This window comes from Heterocephalus glaber, unplaced genomic scaffold (assembly GCF_053883595.1).
Source record: "Heterocephalus glaber isolate CG9 unplaced genomic scaffold, H.glaber_assembly_v1.0 deba00000594, whole genome shotgun sequence".
In the NCBI taxonomy this organism is placed as follows: domain Eukaryota; kingdom Metazoa; phylum Chordata; class Mammalia; order Rodentia; family Bathyergidae; genus Heterocephalus; species Heterocephalus glaber.
Genome location: NW_028258151.1, coordinates 13341348 through 13360829, shown reverse-complemented (window position 1 = coordinate 13360829; position 19482 = coordinate 13341348). Strand labels below are relative to the sequence as shown.

Below are 19482 nucleotides of genomic sequence, written 5' to 3'. Positions count from 1 at the left end.
TTTCAGCTCACAGTTTGTAGAGGTTTCAGTCCATAGTCACCTGGTTCTAATATAGGGTGGCTTGGAGGAGGGGCCTCAAAGAGGAGAAAAGATTCATGGCATGGCAGGCAGAAGGCAGCAAGCAGCAATTAGCAAGCCTGCCTTTACCTTTTATCCCATCCAAGCTATAAGCCTTTTGCATGGTGCCACCCACACCTAGGGTGGGGCTTCTCTCTTCAGTAAATTCATTCAGCCACACACAGAACTATGCTAATTCCAATTAGTGGACTAATTTTGTACCACACAGCCTTAATCTCAGTATGACACCCTTAATCCACATTCACAGACCCTAGAGCCAGCCACCTCCAAAAAGCCCCACCTATGACTGCATGAGGCTTTTGGGGGACATTTAGATACTAGCCACAATAGTGTATATATTGCCAGGTGTAGTGGTGCATGCCTGTAATCCCAGCACTCAGGAGGCTGAGGCAAGAGGATCACTGTGAGTTCAAGGCCAGCCTGGTCTACATAGTGAGTTCAAGACTAGCCTAAACCACATAGTGAGACCCTATCTGAAAAAACAAACAAACAAACCAACCAAACAAAAAACAGTTTATATACACCACCTTTATTTTAACAATTCGTCTGTTGATGGGCCTTGTCTTAGTTACTATTCTTGTTGCTGAGACAAGATATCCAACACTCAAAGTTAAACAAGGAAAGGTTTATTTTTCCCCACAGTTTGTAGAGGTTTCAGTCCATTTTTGGCTGGTTCCAAGGCAGGGTGGCATGGCAGAGGGGCATCACAGAGGAAAAACAATGGTTTATGGTATGGAAAACAGGAGGCAGCAAAAGCAGCAAACAATGGCAGCAGCAGCAGCAGAAGCAGCAGCTGGCCTTCTTTCTCTCCTGTTATATTCCATCCAGGCTACTTGCCCTTTGGGTGGTGTCACCCACACCCAGGGTGGGACACCCTTAATCCCAGCATCACACCCTTAATCACAGTGTCACAGCTGAGATCTAGCCAGCTGTGAAAAGCCCCACCTGTGAGTGCTTGAGGCTTTGGGGGACATTGAGACACAAGCCATTACAGGCACCTAGCTGGTTCCATATCTTGGCTATTGTGAATTGTACCACAATAAACATGGGTATGAAGGCATTCCTATAATATACTAGCTTTAATAAGGGTTTCCTTTAAAAAAAAAAAAGCTTTATCAAAGTACAGTTAACAAATAATAAACCACAAAAATTTTAATTATACAATGGGATATGTTTTGACATTGTCTATACTAATGGAACCACCATCACAATCAGAATTCCATTGTTTCCCAAATTTCTTTATGCACTTTTACCACCCTTCCTCAATCCTTTTATGGACTATGTTTTGGTGTTGAATCTTTAAAAATCTTTGCCTAACCCAAAGTCGAAGAACTTTCTCCATGTTTTCTTCTATAAGTTTTCCTTCTGTACCTCCCCCCGTCACACATACTCAGGCAACAAATGGTCTGCTTTGTGTCACTATAAATTAATTTGTGTTTTCTTGAATTTCATATAAATAGAATCATATGATGTATACCTTTTATTTTGTTCTTTAACACAGCATAATTATTTTGAGATTAATGTATGTTGTTGTGAGCTATCAATAATTAATCCCTTTTAATCCCTTTTTATTGCTAACTTGTCTTCCTTATAGGGATGTACCATAATCTGTTTATCTATTTAGTTATTGAGAAATTTGGGCTTTTCCCAGTTTGGAGATATTTTAAATAAATCTACTGTAAACATTTATATTCAACTCTTTTCTTGGACATATGCTTTTATGTCTTTTAGAAAAATGCTTAGGAGTGGAATGGATGGTCATATGGTCGGTATATGGGTAACTTTTTCAGAAACTGCCAAACTGTTTTCCAAAGTGGTTATATCATTTTACATTCCCATTAGCAGTGTAGGGGTTTGTCTGTATCCTTGCTTATGGTTAATATGTTAATCGTTTTAATTTTAGTCATTCTAACAGATCTGTAGGTATTTTGTTGTGATTTAAATTTGCATCACTGTAATGACAATGATGTTGAGCATATTTTCATAAAGTTTTTTTGCCAGGCATGTCTTTTCCTCAATGAAGTGTCTGTTCCACTACTTTGCCCTTTAAAAAAATGAATGTGGTTGTTCTTTTACTGAGTTTTGAAGGTTCTTTATATATTCTACATACATACCCTTTATTAAATACACTTAATCCTTCATATCTGAAGTTACGCATGTGTGAATTCAACCAACCACAGCTTCTACCAACTGTGGATTGAAAACAACCAGGAAAAAAGATGTGTCTGTATTGAACATTGGTAGATTTTTTTCCTTGTCTTTATTCTCTAAAGAATACAGTATAACACTTATCTCTATTTATAGAGCATTTGTATTTATTACTTGTCTAATCAATTATAAGTAACCTAAAGGTGACTTCATGTGCTTGGGAGGGAGTGCACAGGTTATGTGAAAATATAATGCCATTTTATCTAAGATTTTGGTGTCCAAGGGAGGTCTGGAACCAGTTCCTGAAGATAGCAAAGAATAACTCTATAATAGTTTCTCACAGATTATAATTTATCTTTTCATTCTCTTAACAGTGTCATTTGAAGAGCTGAAGTTCTTCATTTTGACGAAATCCAATTTAAGATTTTTCTTTTATGGACTATGTTTTGGTATTGAATCTTAAAAAATCTTTGCCTAACCTAAGGTTACAAAACTTTCTCTGGTTTTCTTCTGTAAGTTTTACAGTTTTAGTTTTACTTTTAGGTCTATGATATATTTTGAGTTCATTGTTGTATGTCATACAGGTTATGGGTCCTAGTTCAACTTTTTTTGCATAAGGATATCCAGGTGCTCCAGCATTATCCTTTATCAATTGAGTTGTCTTAACATCTTTATTAAAAATCAGTTGTCCACTTGCATATGGATATATTCCTGATTTTTAGACATCTTATTCTCTTCCATTTGTCTATTTGTCTATATTCATACCAATATCATATTTTTGTATTATTGGAGCTTTAAAATAAGTCTCAAAATCAGATAGTGAAGCCAGGTGAGGTAGCATACGTTTATAATTCTAGCACTCAAGAGGCTGAAGCGGAAGGATCGCTGTGAGTTTGAGGCCAGCCCAGGGTATGTAGTGGGTTCAAGAGTAGCCTGAACTACATGGTGAGACCCTGTTTCAAAAAGAAAAAAAAATCAGGTAGTGATAGTCCTCCAAATTTGTTCGACTATTCTAGGTTCTTTTTTTCCTTGGTCATATTTTTATCAGGACATGTTTGCTATACATACTGATTAGATTCATTGTGGGGAGTTGGTACATGTACATAGCACATCTTTTTTTGCTAGCAACAGATTTATTCATTTTTAAGTCTTTATCAAGTCAGTTATTACAAACACAGATTAGTAGCCAAAAACACATATAAAACACATAAAACAATTATACTAAATCAAGGTATGCTTTTAGTTACATTGTAGTTCCATATGAATTTGAGAGTCAGCTTGCTAATTCCTACAATATCTGGCAAGAATTTTGATTGGTTTTTGTTTTGTTTTGTTTTGTTTTTTGGTACTGGGGATCGAACTTGGGTCCTTGCACTTGCGCAGCAGGCAGCGAAACCACTGAGCTAAATCCCCGGCCCTTGATTGGTATTTTTAAGTATCAATTTATCTAGATATTTAAGTTCTCTTAATGATATTTTATATTTTTAAATGTATATGTATTTTTCATCTTTTGTCATATTTGCTTCTCAGCATTTTGTTTTTTTATGGTATGGTAAATGGCATTATTTTTTTAAAAGTTTTCAGTCCTTGATCATTCATTACTAATATACAGAGAAACAATTTGCTTTTATGATATTGATCTTACATCCAGTCACCTTGTTATTTTGCCCAGTCTTTTTCTGATTGTCTCAGGGAAGAAGGTAAATCCAGCCCATGTTGGCTGGAGGCAGAAGTCCCAACTCTTTGTGAAAGTTTTGATTTTTTCCTTCCCCAGCAGGACTTTATCCTTTTCCTCTCCTGGTACCTGATTGGCCTTTTGTTATGTTCATAGTAGTATGACTATTGTTAATGTTATTATTATTAAGCATTTAAATACATTTTAATTTCTTACCTTCTGTAACTTCCTCAAGCCAAGCCTCTGGTAGGCAGCTGTGAAGGGATTTTCTAATTGGGAAAGAGTCTTGATTTTCTATTGTTTTTGTTCTCTGCTCTTGGAAAACTCCTATAAGGTATTTTTTTTCCTCAAAATTTGCTGGGGATCAGAATCATCAGAGATGCATATTCTAAAAATGTAGATTCCAAATACACTCTTTGTCCAACCCTATAAGTCAGAATCCAGACAGTGCATTTTTAAGAGTTTCTGACATATATCAAAGTTTAGAAGTCTTTATGTATTGGTCACCTTTTTTGTGTTGTGACTAAAATATGGGACACACACAACTTAAAGAAGGAAGGCTATATTAGGCTCAGTTTCAGGGGTTCTAGTTCATGGTCAGCTGGCTCCAAAACAGAAACATTATAGTAGAAAAGCATAGTGGAGCAAAGCTACTCACTTCACAGTGGCTGGGAAGTGGTGCCCAGTTGAAGAGCACCAAGAGGAAGAGGCCAGGAACCAAATATAGTCCCTAAGGTCACACTTCCATGACCCGCTCAGACACACTCCCCACAAGCCAGTTGAGGTGACAATCAAGCTTAACTCTCACACTCCACTATGGAGAATTCCTGTGGACAACCCAGTTGAGCCACTTGGAAAACATTAAATTGCAAAGCTTCCCCCTCAGTGTTCTTGTTCTTTCTCCTTTTATTGCTTAGACTCTTAAGTTTCTCAGTTTTCTCCCTAGTAAAATAGAGTCTCAAAAGTTATTTTCAAGAGTTGTTCTAGGTATAGCCTGTTTGCTCCTCCTTCCAAAAGAAATTACAAAGTCAACAGCCCCAGATGTCTAGGAGGCCCTGTGACACTGCCCCACCCCCATTCAGCTACAGTTCACTAGTTCAGGGTGCAGAGCCAAAAGTCAGGCTTGAACTGATCCAAGCACACTGAGCAGTGGCTGCAGTGTGGTCTCTTACAAAAGCAGTTTATAAGCTGGGCCAGTGTGACTTCGACATTCTATATGAATGTCCAGAATAGGTAAATCCCGGGAGACAGAAATCAGATTGGTAAGAGCAACTGTTTATTGGCTACAGGGTTTCTTTGGGGGTGAATATATCTTAGAACTAGAGTGGGATGGCTGTTGCACAACATAGTGACTACACTGTTATTGAATTGTTAACTTTACAATGGGTAATTTTGTTATGTGTTGTTGTGGTTGGGATATAAAATATTCCCCAAAGGCTTATGTGTTGAATGCTTGGTCCCTAGTGCCACCTTAGTCAGAGGTGGGGCTTTTCAGAAGTGATTGGATTACGAGGGCTCTGATCTCATTAGTGGATTAATTAATTAATTAGTGGGTTCTTGATCAAATGTATTATTGGGAGGTGATAGAAACTGTAGGAGGTGGGGCCTAATTGGAAGGAGTAGGTCCCCCAGGGTGTGCCCTGAAAGGGTATGTCTTGTCCATTGCCCCTTCTTTCTCTTTCTCTCTCTCTCTCTCTCCCTCCCTCTCCTTGTCCCTCTCCTGCTCTCTTTCCCACTCTTTCCTGGATACTCTACCACACCCTCTCTGCCATGACGCCCTGCTTTACCACAGGCCCACAGCAACAAAGCCATGTGATCATGGACTAAAACTCTGAAACAGTGAGCCAAAATAAAGCTTTCCTTTTTTAAGTTGCCCTTCTCAAGTATTTTGTCAGATTGATAAAAACATGTTTAATATTTGCCTCAATGAAAAACCAAAAGGCAGAACATTGTGTACTGGAGAGGCTGAGCTCTTAATAGCCCTCAGAGGATCTGTTCCACAGGAGGGCATTCGGGACATACCCATCACATCAGGAAATGGGCTAGAGAGGGGACACTAGCATCACTAAGAAGTTTTTGGCATTTGGCTCTGTGGGCTGGACTGAGGGCAGGAGAAGCCATGACAGCAGTTGGTTCATTCAAAACAATGGGGATGTGGATGGGGATTTAGCTCAGTGGTTCCGGTGCCTGCCTTGCAAGCTCAAGGTCCTGAGTTTGATCCCTGGTACAAAAAAAAAATGGGGATGACGGGTCCTGTAACAGTGGCAGCCAGGTGTTTGTGCCTAACTGTCAGAGGTGGGGGTGATGTGTTCACTGTATAAAGCAAAGGTGGTCCCACTTTTTCTGAAAAAAATCAGAAAGCAAATATTTTTGTGCCATGCTGTCTCTGTTACAACTATTCAACACCACCACTTGGTGTGAAAGTGGCCATCAATAGAACATGAAGGAACATAGTGGTGAGAGGCACCCTTCATAGTCATTCCATTGTTGTAGAGCCCTAGGGGCCGAACCAGGGGTCTGGATTTTATTCTAATTGCAACAAGAAGTCATCAGAGCATTAGAAGTCTGGAGTGATAGAATCTGATTATTCATCAAATGTTATTATCTCAGAACTATTAAAATACCATGAAAACAAAGGTGTATTTTCATAGCTCACGAACCAAAGTCAAACTGTAAGCTTCCAGAGCAACTTTCAATTCATATTTTACCCCTTTTCTGAGTTTTATCTTAAAGCAGGTGTGAGGCAGCCATTCTATCATTTTATCATGGAATCATAAAAAACACAGGGCTGGCAAGGGGCTCAAGAGACTGCCTTGCCTAACCACCAGACTGCAAAGCAGGTCTATAAATTTGGGTCTATAAAACCCAAATTATACACTGGTGCAGGCTCTGATTCTACTCTTCCATGTATGACAATGACATCTATCTCCACCATGATGAGAAGTTTGAAAATAATTCTGGTTTTTATAAAGAGATTACACAACAACAAACAAAACCTAAGAAACTTGAAAAAAACCCACAACAAATCATGTTCCTGTGTGTGTTTAGAATCTACAGTCTTCCTAAATCCTATTCAAATTCACCATTTCCTTTTTTCCATAAAGTGTCTTTTTCCAAGTAAATTTGAGTCCCGCCCACAAATCTTTTTTTTTTCTTTTCTTTTTGGTACCAGGGATTGAACTTGGGACCTTTGAACTTGCGAGGCAGGTGGTGGCACCCCTGAGCTAAATCCCCAGCCCCTACCCACAAATCTTGCTGGAGTATGTTAGATGCACAGCAGAGTTGCTGAGACAGGACAGGTCCTAAAATAGGAAATTAGACCTCTTCAAAACTACATCAAAGAAGATATTTATGAGCATGGAAACATGATGGCTGTGTATTGCTAAGTGAAAATAATATTGTCCTGTTTGAGACTATATTTTACAAAATACAAGCACAGAGAAAGATTGGAATCATCTTGAAGTTCAAGATCTAAATGCAAAAAGCAAGCTATATAACAGTATTTTTCAGTTTGTGTTTTTAAAAATGGACTGTATAAGGGATCAGAAAACCATATCACAGGCCATACAATAGCAAATTTAAAGCACCTGCTATATTATAAGAAAAAGCAATGCAGAAGGAACAAGACCCCCAACAGTGAAACAAAATAAGGAAGCTTGTTTGCGGTGTCGTGGGAGGGGAAAAAAACACTGAGAATAGTCTGCCAAGATGCCCGTCATCCTGTTCTTCTCTTCCATTTACAAATAGCCTCCCAATAGCTTTGCTGTCTCGGAGACACATTGACAAATGCTAGTAATGGGACTATTTTGCAGTCATAGTACTCTGAGGAATATGTCTGGCTTTTAAGTGTGGTTCCATTACAGGATTACATGGCGCCGGGAAGTCCAATACCCAAGAAGAGAGGGTGGGCAATGTGACCCAAGGGGCTGGGGCAAAATGACAAAGGAGACAGCGTGGATCCTATGGCAGAGATAACATTTTCTCCCTGCAAAATACCACAGAGCTTTTTAAAAGGCAAATGGAATAAAGATGTGGGTGAGAAGTTCCCTCCCCGCAGATGGGCAGGAAGGAAATGAAAAGCAGGTGAATTGCTAAGGAAAAGGCAGTCTGGTGAAAAACATCAAAATTTAAGAGTTAATTATATGCCACTCTTTGAGAAATGAGAGATAAGAAACCAGAAAAATACTAATTTAGTGAAGGCTGAGCAAACAATTCTTTTCCCAATGGCAATGAGAGAGGCAGGCATCTGTAAACACTGGCAATTATGCAGATGGCAGAAAGAATAAAGACCACATTTCATTCCCACATAATAGGGGAGAGTATAAAGGAGACAAAAAGGGAGCTGAAATGTTTACAGTTTTGGGCGAGCCAACTGCTCCAAAAGCATTTAGAATGCATTATCTGAGCTGTGAAAAATTACCCTCTGAAATCAGTGAAATTAATCAAGAAGTTAAATATTTATTAAAAACAAGCTTAGAGATTGCAGAAGAAAGGTCAAGTCCGAGAGTCAAGCGAAGCTGAGTCAGCGTGTTTCCCAGCCCTGACAGGCACCATGTTTAATTAGAAGCACAAGGTTCGCACGTCAGTGAGGCGTGTAGAGATTTTTGTCATCTCTGAAGAACTTGAATCTGCACTTGGGGAATACTTGTTGGTGTCTGCCATCCTTGCAAAAAGCCAGTGATGCAACCCTTGAACAACCTAGGACTTTTGACCCCTCTTGACGTTGGTACTCAGTGTGAGTATTTGGGCAGCATTCAAAATTAAACACAGCCCCCAGTTACCAAGGTCTAGACTCCAACGTCCAAGCACAGGACGGGCTTTGCTGTGCGCTGCACACAGGACAAGCAAACATGAACAGCCATTTGAACAGACAAAGGGAGGCTCTGACATGCTTCTTGGCACAACACTGAGGTGAACAACATGGTAGTGACAGCCATGGGTGCTACTTTTAGGAGGTTAAAAGTGAAAAAGAGAGGTTTCTCCTGACAGTTGCTAAACTTGTACCACACACCCCTGTATTGTGCAGTGTAGGAGTAAGATTCTGCAAGCGTCACATTCTTAGAAACTTTACAAAATGTGGACACACAGAATCCTCAGATGATCAAGAGGGAGAAACAAAAAGGCAACTCTCCTGTCTACCTATCAACTGACCTTTTCATAAGGACCAATTTATAATTTTTTTGGTGTGTTTGTGGTACTAGGGATCAAACCCAGGGCCTTTGCATTGAGCTATATCGCCGGCCATTTTAATTTATTTTTTTAAATTTTGAGACATGTTCTTGCTAAGTAGTGAAATTGCTCAAGCAGAGCTCAAACTTAGGGTTTCAGCCTACCAGACTTCTGGGATTCCACCATGTGTCATGATGCCTGGCTTTGTCCCTTCTTAGTACTCCATGAATTAAAACATTTAAAAATTTTACATGACCAAAATGTTTACAAGGAAAAGAAATGAGCTTTTTAAGCCATCCCTTTGTGTCCTTTAGTTACCCTAGAATATGCAGCCCACACCCTAAGGCTCTTAGAGCTACACAAAACCCTAAAATCCTAGCTCTCAGGTACATGCTCACTGGGGAAAGGAAGGTGGAATGGGTATGAGCTTCAGAGTCAGAAAGATCTGTATTCAAATGCCAGCTTTGTCACTTATTAGCTGTGTGACCTTGGGCAAGGTGCTCAATCTCACTGAATCTGTTTCATCATTTGTAAAATAGAAATAATACAGTATTTACCTTATGAGAACACTGGATATGACCATGCATAGGAGATAATGCACTTGGCACAGTGATAATAGCTTAGAAAGATCTCAATAAGCAGTAGCCATTATCATTTTACTATAATTATTGTTAAATACACAAGGCTTTTGAAACAAATTTTTTCTCTTAACATTAGTAACTTTAGACCTTTGTATGAGCTTTAATAAGGGACCACATCCTGGGCCCAGTCAATGAATGCAAATTATGCTGCAGTGAAATAAGAAAATATTCAGCATTAGAAATGTTGTATAAAAATATTTAAAAGAAATATTAAAATTGCTCCTTTCCCCAGTAACTCTTGTTGAATCAGTCTTGTGTGTTTTTTCAGTAAGCACTTCCATCTCAAATTAAACAAGTTCTGGTGTTCTTCCTGATGCCTAGAAGTTTTGAGGTATGACAATGTTTATAGTCTACTATTCTACTGTTCCAGGAAGCTTGGATGATGATGTAATTTAAATTCCAAAGTAAGAGAACATTGTGAAAAACATCTGTGTTTCAAATAACATGCATTGCTATTCAGCGAGAGAGGGGATGGGGAAACTTTCCGTGCTTCTTTAGAGTGGTCCTTCTGAAATCATCATTTTCTGTAAATTTATGCCTCACACTTAGGAGGGTGAAATGTATCAGTCAAGGTTTAGCAGAAGAAAATAGAAGTGCTCTAGGTACTATAAGCAGAAAGGGATTCAATGCTGTAAATTATATGCTTACAAAATCATCAGCAGGGTGGGAGGAACAGACCCTCGAAGAGCTGCTATCTCACCATCGTCAAAAAAGAAGGAACTCAAGAAGCTGTTGCAGATCTGTCCTTCAGGCACCTCTTCCCTGCAACTCAGGGCTCAGAAAGCCTCAGCTGCACACTCAGAACCACCTCTCAGGTCCTAGGCCTGTACCAGAAAAAAACCAACTGTCTTTCCATGCCTCTGAGCTCCCTGAAAGATGCGCTACACACAGTCCACTTCTACACAAGTTTGCAGAAAGATGCCCTGCACTAACTTCCCTCTTTAAGCAGGTTGGGAGTGAGTGCATGCAATTAAAGGAACCACAGTCATATCCAGAGTTGTAATGACTCCGTAAGTCTGGAAAAGGTGATTTCTTGCCTGTGAAGGAGGTGAAGAAGGTAAAGGTGTGCATGAGAGGGAGCTGGAAATGGATGCAGAGCACCAGCCTGTCACAGCCTTGCTCGATGTGGGACAGCACTGGGACTAGGCTAAATGCGACCCCTGAATCTGCCACCCGCTAGTAGCTGCATGATAGTGGTAAAGCTCCTTTTTCTTTCATGGAAAACAAGGAGTTTGGACCATACCTTTTCTAGGACTTTGCCAGTTCTTGAAACAAAAATATGTTCCTACAGAAAGTGACGAAAGGTCTCTCCTGATCCGATCCTCCTGGCTTTTTCCTCCCATGAGTGTCACTACTTTGTCTTTGAGTTCATTGTCCTTTCTTGGAAGGCTTGTCTACCTATGTGGCAGCTGGACTGCAGCGGTTTTCTATCTACAGGATCTCCTTTCCTGCTGCCTCCAACCCACTCCACCTTGGCAATTTTTTTTTTGGTACCGGGAATCGAACTCGGGTCCTTGCACCTTGGCAATTTAGGATACATAGGAGCTACATACATTTAGAAGTAGGAATAGGAGGCCGGGGATTTAGCTCAGTGGTTCTGGTGACTGCCTCACAAGCGCAAGGTCCTGAGTTCAATCCCTGGTACCAAAAAAAAAAAAGAAGTAGGAATAGGGCACAAAAAGATGGCAGATCTCAAGTTCTCTGATCCCACATCTAAATCTCTCCAAAACCAGTGGGAAACATCAACTTTCAGTCAATATTCAATGTGCTACTTTTGTGAACATGATTGAGCCCAGAACCCTTGCTCCTGGCTTGTAGGTGGTGCCTGGGGTGTATATCCACCCTAAGAAAATCTATCTTCTTAAGACATTCTTAGAGCAGCACTTCTCAAACATCAGTGTGCACACAGATCCCTTGGAATCTTGTTAAAATATGGGTCCTGCACCAATGGGTCTGAGCTGCTGCATGTCCAGCAATCTCAGGTGCTTCTGCTGCTGTCTCTTGGATCACCCTTTCGGTAGCAAGGTTGAGGCTTGCATGCACCACGCTCCTGCTCCAGCCTCACCCTGAGCTGAGTGAATTAAATGCACATGGTTGAGGTAAAATGTCTTAAGTTGAAAGCGCTGACTTAGACAAGGGACAGGCATTTGTTTATTTTTGCTTTCTCTTTGATACTCAGAGACACACTCTAAGGGGTCTGGCCTATATGTTTTGCTCCTACCATATGAACTCTATTTCTTCACCCACTCCTGAAACCCGCTGAGTTTGCACTTAAATGTTGTCATCTACAAAGAGGAACAGAAATATCTATAAAGATGTTGAGAGCACAGAGTGAGGTACTGCCTTCCTAGAAGCTTTGCAATGTCACTTGTTTCCTTGCCCTTGAATTCTACCACGGCTCCCTCAACCCTGGTTTACCTTGATGCCCTCTCCCTGCAGCTAATTTTTAAAAATTCATTAAGTTTATTGGTACGTTTTAGGTATACAATGTGATGACCTTCATTATTGGGAATTTGTACCATTACATGATATATCTTGCTTCTTATTTTTTCCCCTGCAGCTAATTTTTATGCTAAAGTGATACTCACTGTTTAATACAACCGCTTGCCATAATAAATAATGAGCAAATAAAGAGAAATACGTGACAAAAAAGAAGAAACAGAAAATAATCCAAAAGTGGCAATCAACTAAAAACAGAGATGTTCATGGGAGCTTGATATATAGTTACAAAGAAATTGGAAGTATCTTAAAGGCCTAAGTAAAGCACAGTATATTTATACACAGAATATCATGTAGCCATTAAAAGCAGCCATTAAATGCTTTGTTTAGATTTTTAGTGGTAAATGAAATATTTATGACATGATGTTTAAAGTAAAAAAAATCAGCCTACAGGTTGGTATACACCAAGTTAAAATATACAGAAAAAACCCAACATACAATATAGGAAGGAGTCATGACAAATGAGAGAGTGGCTGCCTTGTCTGTGTCTTCATTCTTTCTGTATTTCTCAAATCCCCCATAATAATATGAGCAGAGCTCATGGGGCCAGACTTGCTGTGGAAGTCTGACCTATTGTTATTCTCATCATCATTACTCATATCATAAAAAGAAAATAGAGTAAAAACTGAGAAAAAGATCAAGGATTAGAGAAAAACATTTATATACTAATAAAAAAATACCTGACATGATTTAGTGTGTAGAAAATCTTAAGGTCTATAACAGATCAAAAATCCCTGTTAGAACTTAAGAACAAATAGAGCAAGTTTTCAGAGAAAAAAGGATATGTTTGTTTGAAATAAACTATATTTTGAACTAATTTCAGATTTACAGAGCAGTTGTGAAGTAGTTCGGAGAAGCTCATCCACACACCCCTCCCTTGCTTTCCCCTATTGCCTTACATCGCCGTAGTACTAGTGTCAAAACTACGAGACAGGGGCTGGCATTTAGCTCAGTGGTTTCTCCGGCTTCTGCACAAGCGCAAGGACCCGAGTTCATCCCCAGTACAAAACAAAACAAAGCAACAACAACAACAAAAATATGAGATTAACATTGGTACATTGCTGTTAATCCCAGACTTGATTTGAAATTCGTCTTTTTTTCACTTACATACTTTTTCTTTTCCAGGAGAATAATTTTAGAGTGCTGAGCAATTTTCTGTGGGTTTTTTTTTTCTTTAACATTTCAACTGTGAAACATACATAGAAGTTCACAAAACCCAAAGGTACTGTTTAAAGGAAAATATCGAGTTTGAGAAAGAATATCGCTGTTCTTTGGTATCCTTTTTCCTGTGAGCTAATCATGATCCTGGCTTTTATGGTAACCAGGTCCTTGCTTTTCTTTGTAGTATTACCACCCAGCTATTAATCCCCCAATAAGTAAGTGACTTTGCCTGCTTTTGAAATTTGTACACATGAACTCATACAGATGGACTCTTTTATTCTACATTTTTGTGTTGTGTTGTTATGTTTTGTGTGTTGTCTGTGGCTCATTCATTTTCACTGCTGTATGGTATGTGACTAATACGTTTTCTGATATTACCTCCTTCTCCCTGCCTTCCCCAATCTTACATACTTTTCACCTCCGTGCTTTAGAGACAACAGAAAATCTGACTAAAATCACTATAATTCCAAAAATGAGATCCATGATGATTTAAAGCTGAAACAAGAGATCTATAGAACAGGATTTCCTGACCTACACTCCCATGACATGTGGGACCAAATATTTTTTGTTGAAGGTGCTGTCCTGTGACCTGTAGGGGGTTGAACAGCACCCTTAGGCTCTGCTCACTACATAATCAATAGCATCCTCAACCCCTATTTGTAACAACCAAAAATGTTTCCAGATATTCCCTGAAAGAGGGATGTGAGAAACAATGATTTAGAAGAATAAGTACAAAACCAATTAGAATGGCTCAATCACATAAAAATGCCCTAGATGAGAAACTAAGAAAGTTCTAGAGGAGGATAGAGCATAAGATGCCAGAACGAACATTTAAAAAGGGCTCCTGTCTTAGTCAACTTTCCATTACTATAAGAAAACACCTGAGACAATTAGCTTCTAAAAAGGAAAGTTTTCTTTTGACTTATAGAGGCTTCAGTTCCTGATCAGTTGGTCCTGTTGCTTTTGAGCCTATGGTGCAGCAGTACACGTGGTATAAGTGTGTGGCAGAGCAAGCTGCTCAGCTCATGGCCAAGACAAAGGAAAAAGAAGAGACCAAGGGTCCCACAATCCCCTTCAAGTTATGCCTCCAATGACCTGAAACTAGGTCCCTCTAGGCCAATGATGGCAAACATTTTAGAGATGAGTGCTGAAACTGCAACCCAAACTCACTTATTTATCGTAGAGTGCCAACACTGCAAATTAAACCTGAATACTGAGGTTTTAGTTTAGAAAAAACAGCTCATATATTATCATCATTTGTCTTAAAAGAAAAACAAATATTACGTCTGTCATAGGTTTCCCCACCACTGCACTAGGCTACACAACCTAAAGGCTCCACCACCTCCCAGTGGCACCAGGAGCTGGGGACCAATCCTTTAACACACAGCTTCTGGAGGGCATCCCAGAACCAAATGATTGCAGCTCCATAACCTGCCCTCAACCCAGGTCAAACTCTGAGGTTCAGGGTCAAATGACAAAAGCTTTGTGTTGGCCCAGCATCCCTCTCACAACTAGAGAAAATGAAGAGCTACTGCAGGTAAGTCAAGCATCCAGGGGGGCTGTGGGAGCATGACACAGAGAACAGGAGGCTGGGGAGGCCTAGCAGCAGAGTCAGAGAGACACAACAAGGACCTGCAAAGACCACTGGCTGCAGGTTAGATGAAAATAAGAATGAGGATGGCCCCAGGGACCAGACACTACCCTCTCTGCTGATGACTTCATTTTGTGTAAGAGCCTGAAAATTAGACACAAGCCTGGGAAATGCAAGGCAGAGCCCCAGTTGGCTAATAATTACAAAGCCAGAGCTTGGCAGGATGGGAGCCTAAGATTAAAAAATAAAGTAACACCAGGATGATTAGTCAAGAAGAAAAAATATCCAGATTAATAAGGAAGAAATAAAAATGTATTTGCAGACGACATGATTTTTTACAAAATTGTATAGTTTCTATATATGAATTAAAAGAAAAAATGCTTCATTTACATTTTCTGAACTTAAACAGTATGTGAATAGTTTACTACTTAAATTACATATGTGACAATAAATAATCAAACACATTCCAACCCCCAGAGTTGTTTTCATTGCTAAAACATGTGTGCCAAGATTCACACCAGAGTCAAAATCCTGTAACTTTTAAACATTAGATCCATGACATTAGTGTCAGAGGGAAATATTCTGATTTAACCAAATATTCTTTGATAATTTAATGTTTGACAATCTCACAGAAAATCCATTTTCCTGGGAAATATTAGACCTGCCAGTGCTAAAACTCACTGAGAAAATTTTATCAAAATATGAATAAAGAGCAAAACAAAAGAGAAAAGATAAGAAATAGGGAGGTCGACTTTGTGGAGAACAGAAGGGAATCTGCCAAAGGAGGGAGGAGGAGGAGGGGTAAAAATGATCAAAATGTCATTTGTATATGTACCATTCTCCAAGATGAATGTAATTATTATGTATTGCAAATACATACTAATAAAAAATACCTGACATGATTTAGTGTGTAGAAAATCTTAAGGACTATAACAGATCAAAAATCCCTGTTAGAACTTAAGAACAAATAGAGCAAGTTTTCAGAGCACAGGATCAACATACAAAAACCAATTATATTTATAAATTTAGCAATGAGAAATCTAAAAATGATTCTGATTCCGTGTATATAGTGTTCAGAATAGGCAAATCCATAAAGATAGAAAGTTGATTAATATCTTCCAGGGCTTGAGGGCAGAAATGGAGTGATTGCTTATGGCTTTGGAGTTAGACAGTGGCGATGGTTGCATAACCTTATGAATATACTAAAGACCACTGCCTATACACTTTAAAGGACGAATTTTATCCTATTAAAATAATATTTCAATTATTATTTTCTATTGAGAAAAGCATTAACAGTAACATTTCTCAAAGTTAGGGCAGTACATAAGCCACAAAGACAAAATATACATAAATAAAAATATTTCATTTCTTCCAAACTTGGATTTGTACTCCAGGCTGGCTAAACCTATATTCCCTATCTGTCTATTCTACTGATTTTTTTTTAGTACTAAGGATTGAATATAAGGCCTTCACACTGAACTATATTCCCAACCCCCTTTTTAATCTTGAGGCAGGAGCATACCAAGTCATTAAGTTACCTATGTTGAGCTGGAATTTGTGATCCTCCTGCCTCAGCCTTCCAGAGTGCAGTGATTACAAGCGTATGCCACCACATCTGGCTTCATCTCCTATTTTTATTTTAAAATTTGCTTTCTCCATGTTCTTATCAGCACTGCCCAACCTCGCAGTTCATGTGTCAACCATTCTCTTCCCAGCTTTCATCTCCTGGCCCCTAGACTATGCCAAAAGCAGTTTGGGGAATGTTATGTACCTTGTCTCATAATTCTGAATTTTGTGGATTGTGGTATTTTATGTAAAGGTAGACTCTCTTTTTAGTCCTTTTTTTCTAACAAAAGCCACCAAATTCTTGCCCTTCTCTTTGCCAGTGATTACTAATCTACATTTTGATCCCTGTCCTTGGAGTCAAATTCTCATAGCTTTAACTGCCCACAGCAGCATTCACAGTTAGCTGCTCTACCAGTACTTTTTATGTGCACATGCTTTATATGCTTTACAAAACCAATTCATGATTGTAGCCTCTCTTTACCTGTCCATGTCTATTACTAATAGCCTATATTTTCACACCTTTTTATAGTGTAAGATGTATTTTTGTGTGCTCTCACTTTACTTCTATAACATAGTTGTGAGACTGCTGTTATTGCTATTTCCATTTTACAAATGAAGAAACTGAGCCTCAAAGAGGTGAAGTAACACAGTGGGATATGGCAGATCTAGGACTCAAATCTAGGTGTCACACAGGAGAATTGGACCTCAGTACCCCAGACCCTCATTATCCCACATAGTCAACCAGTCACCAAGGGATGGACAGTGAGGCCTAGCACGGAGCCACAGAAGTCAACCACTAATCAGCTTTTCTGTTAACTCATTTTCAGCAATATCTCACAGGTTGGCCCTTTTTAAAATTTCCACAGCCATCACTAGACAGCTCTTAGGCTTTGGCAACATCAGCATCACTGAGAGTCTGTTAAAACAGATTGCAAATGCTGGCAAAGATACAAGGAAAAGGAACTCTTCTACACCCATTGGTGGGAATGTAAATTAGTATAGTCATTTTGGAATTCAGTATAGAGGCTCCTAAAAAACTAAAAATAGAGCTGCCCTTTGGTCCAGCTTTACCACTTCTCAGTATAGTCTTGAAAGAAATAAAGTCAGCACACTATAGTTACCTGCATGCCCACGTTTATTGATGAGCAATTCACAGTATCTAAACTATGGAAACAGCCTAGGTGCCAGTTGGCAGATGGATGAATAAAGAAAGTGTGGTATATATACATAATGGAGTATTATTCCGCCATAAAGAAGAACAAAAATCATGTTATTTGCAGACAAATGGATGGTTCTAGAGACTATTAAGTAAAAGTCAGATTATTAAGTAAAATAACCCAGACTCAGAAAGTAAAATGTTCCATTTTTTTCATATGAGGACTGAGGGAGGGCCAGAGACAGACAGAGAGACAGAGACAAAGACAAACAGAGCTTGAAAGTAGAAGGAAGAATATTAGAGAAAAGGGAAAGGGATCAGGGGAGGGGGAGGAAAGGGGAAAAGGCTAATGTAGGAAATGATCAAAGTGTGTTTATGTGCACGCACAGATATACAAAAATGGAAACCCTCATCAGTATAACTAATATGCGCTAATCAAAAATTACTAACTTTTAAAGTCAACTAAAGCATATAACTTAAAGCACGTAAAGCTGGAGGGCTGATTTGGGTTTTTGCTCAGTGTCAACCTCAGCCCCATTCACTCCAGGTGATGTAGACAGCTAGGGCATGGCAATGGGACTGGAGGACTAGGCACAACCTGCCAGTTGAAGAGAGCAGCAGCTCCCTGACATGAGACCAAGCTGAATGCTGTACCTGGTACCAATTTTCTTAACCAGAGACTCACTGAACCTGGCGCTTGACATCAATCTCCTGACACGAGAACAAGTCAACCCTAGCACTGGATATCAATTTTCTGACAAAAGCCCAAGTGGGACTGCCTGAATCAACTATCAAAGGAGACATGAAAAGACAGCAGCTATTGACTTTGTGGCCACTGCCTTCTTGTTCTTGCAGTGGTCCATCTGCTTGCAGCATGCATCTTCTCTTTTTCCTTCAAAACACCCTTTTCTCCTTGAGCACTTATTTTACACTTTTTTCCTTTTCTTCTTTTTATCTCTGCCCTAAAATAAACAGTAAGCTTTTGATCATCCCAGTCTATTCATTGAACAGAACAATAAGAACTTGGAAATCATGGTTGGTCCATATGCCACCCCATAACACAGCCTCTTTCCATCTTCCCATGCTTGGCTCACGGTAGCTAGGCTGCACCCCCAAAGCATCTGACTCAGTATATTGGGGCTGTGGCCTGAGAATCTGCATTCCTAGTTTGTTGATGCCACTGGTTCTGAGAACTGCTGACTGGGACAAGTTCTTCCCTGCCTGTGCCTGGCTCTGCCTGTTGGGCTGTGGTTCCTCGTAGGCTCTACTCTTGCACTGGACTCTTGGCTTTCTGTCCAGTTGGGCTGTGAATCTGAGCCCTGAGTCTCCTTCCCCTTTGTGTTCTTTCCGCCTCTTGAGTTACCCCACATAGGCTAGCGGGTAAGGATCCCCAGTCTGACCTGACCTTCATCCTGAGTTCAAATCTTTGTCTTTACAGTAACTAACACTCTGACCTTGGACAAGTCACTCAGGCTCTCCAAGGTCAGCTGTCACCTTTGTAAAGTAAGATGCTAAAAAATGCCTAATGTGTGGAACTTGTGTGAGAATTAAGTGAAGTAATATTTGGGAAGGGCTTAGCACAACCAAATCAACCATGGACGTTCAGTAAACACTTGCTATTTTTATTTCCTATTCTGTCCCTTGACTCGGGCATGTGTCTTTCCTTTATGCCTTCACTCATAAATTCTCTAGAGCCTAGTGATGGCGAACCTTTTAGAGCTTTCAGTGATAACAGACATCTGACTGTGGCACGTACGCTGTAGGTTCACCACCACTGGCCTATAGTGTTTTAATCATG

At 39.6% G+C, this 19482-nt stretch overlaps 1 long non-coding RNA gene across 2 annotated transcripts in view; it reads left to right on the top strand.

The window, feature by feature from the left end:
* The first annotated feature begins 4999 nt into the window (after positions 1-4999).
* Positions 5000-19482, top strand: part of LOC106009466 (uncharacterized) — a 41005-nt gene continuing 26522 nt past the window's right edge. For both annotated transcript variants that reach the window (XR_001183551.3, XR_015448847.1), the window contains exon 1: positions 5000-5163. This is a non-coding gene — a long non-coding RNA (uncharacterized LOC106009466). The remainder of the gene's footprint in view (positions 5164-19482) is intronic.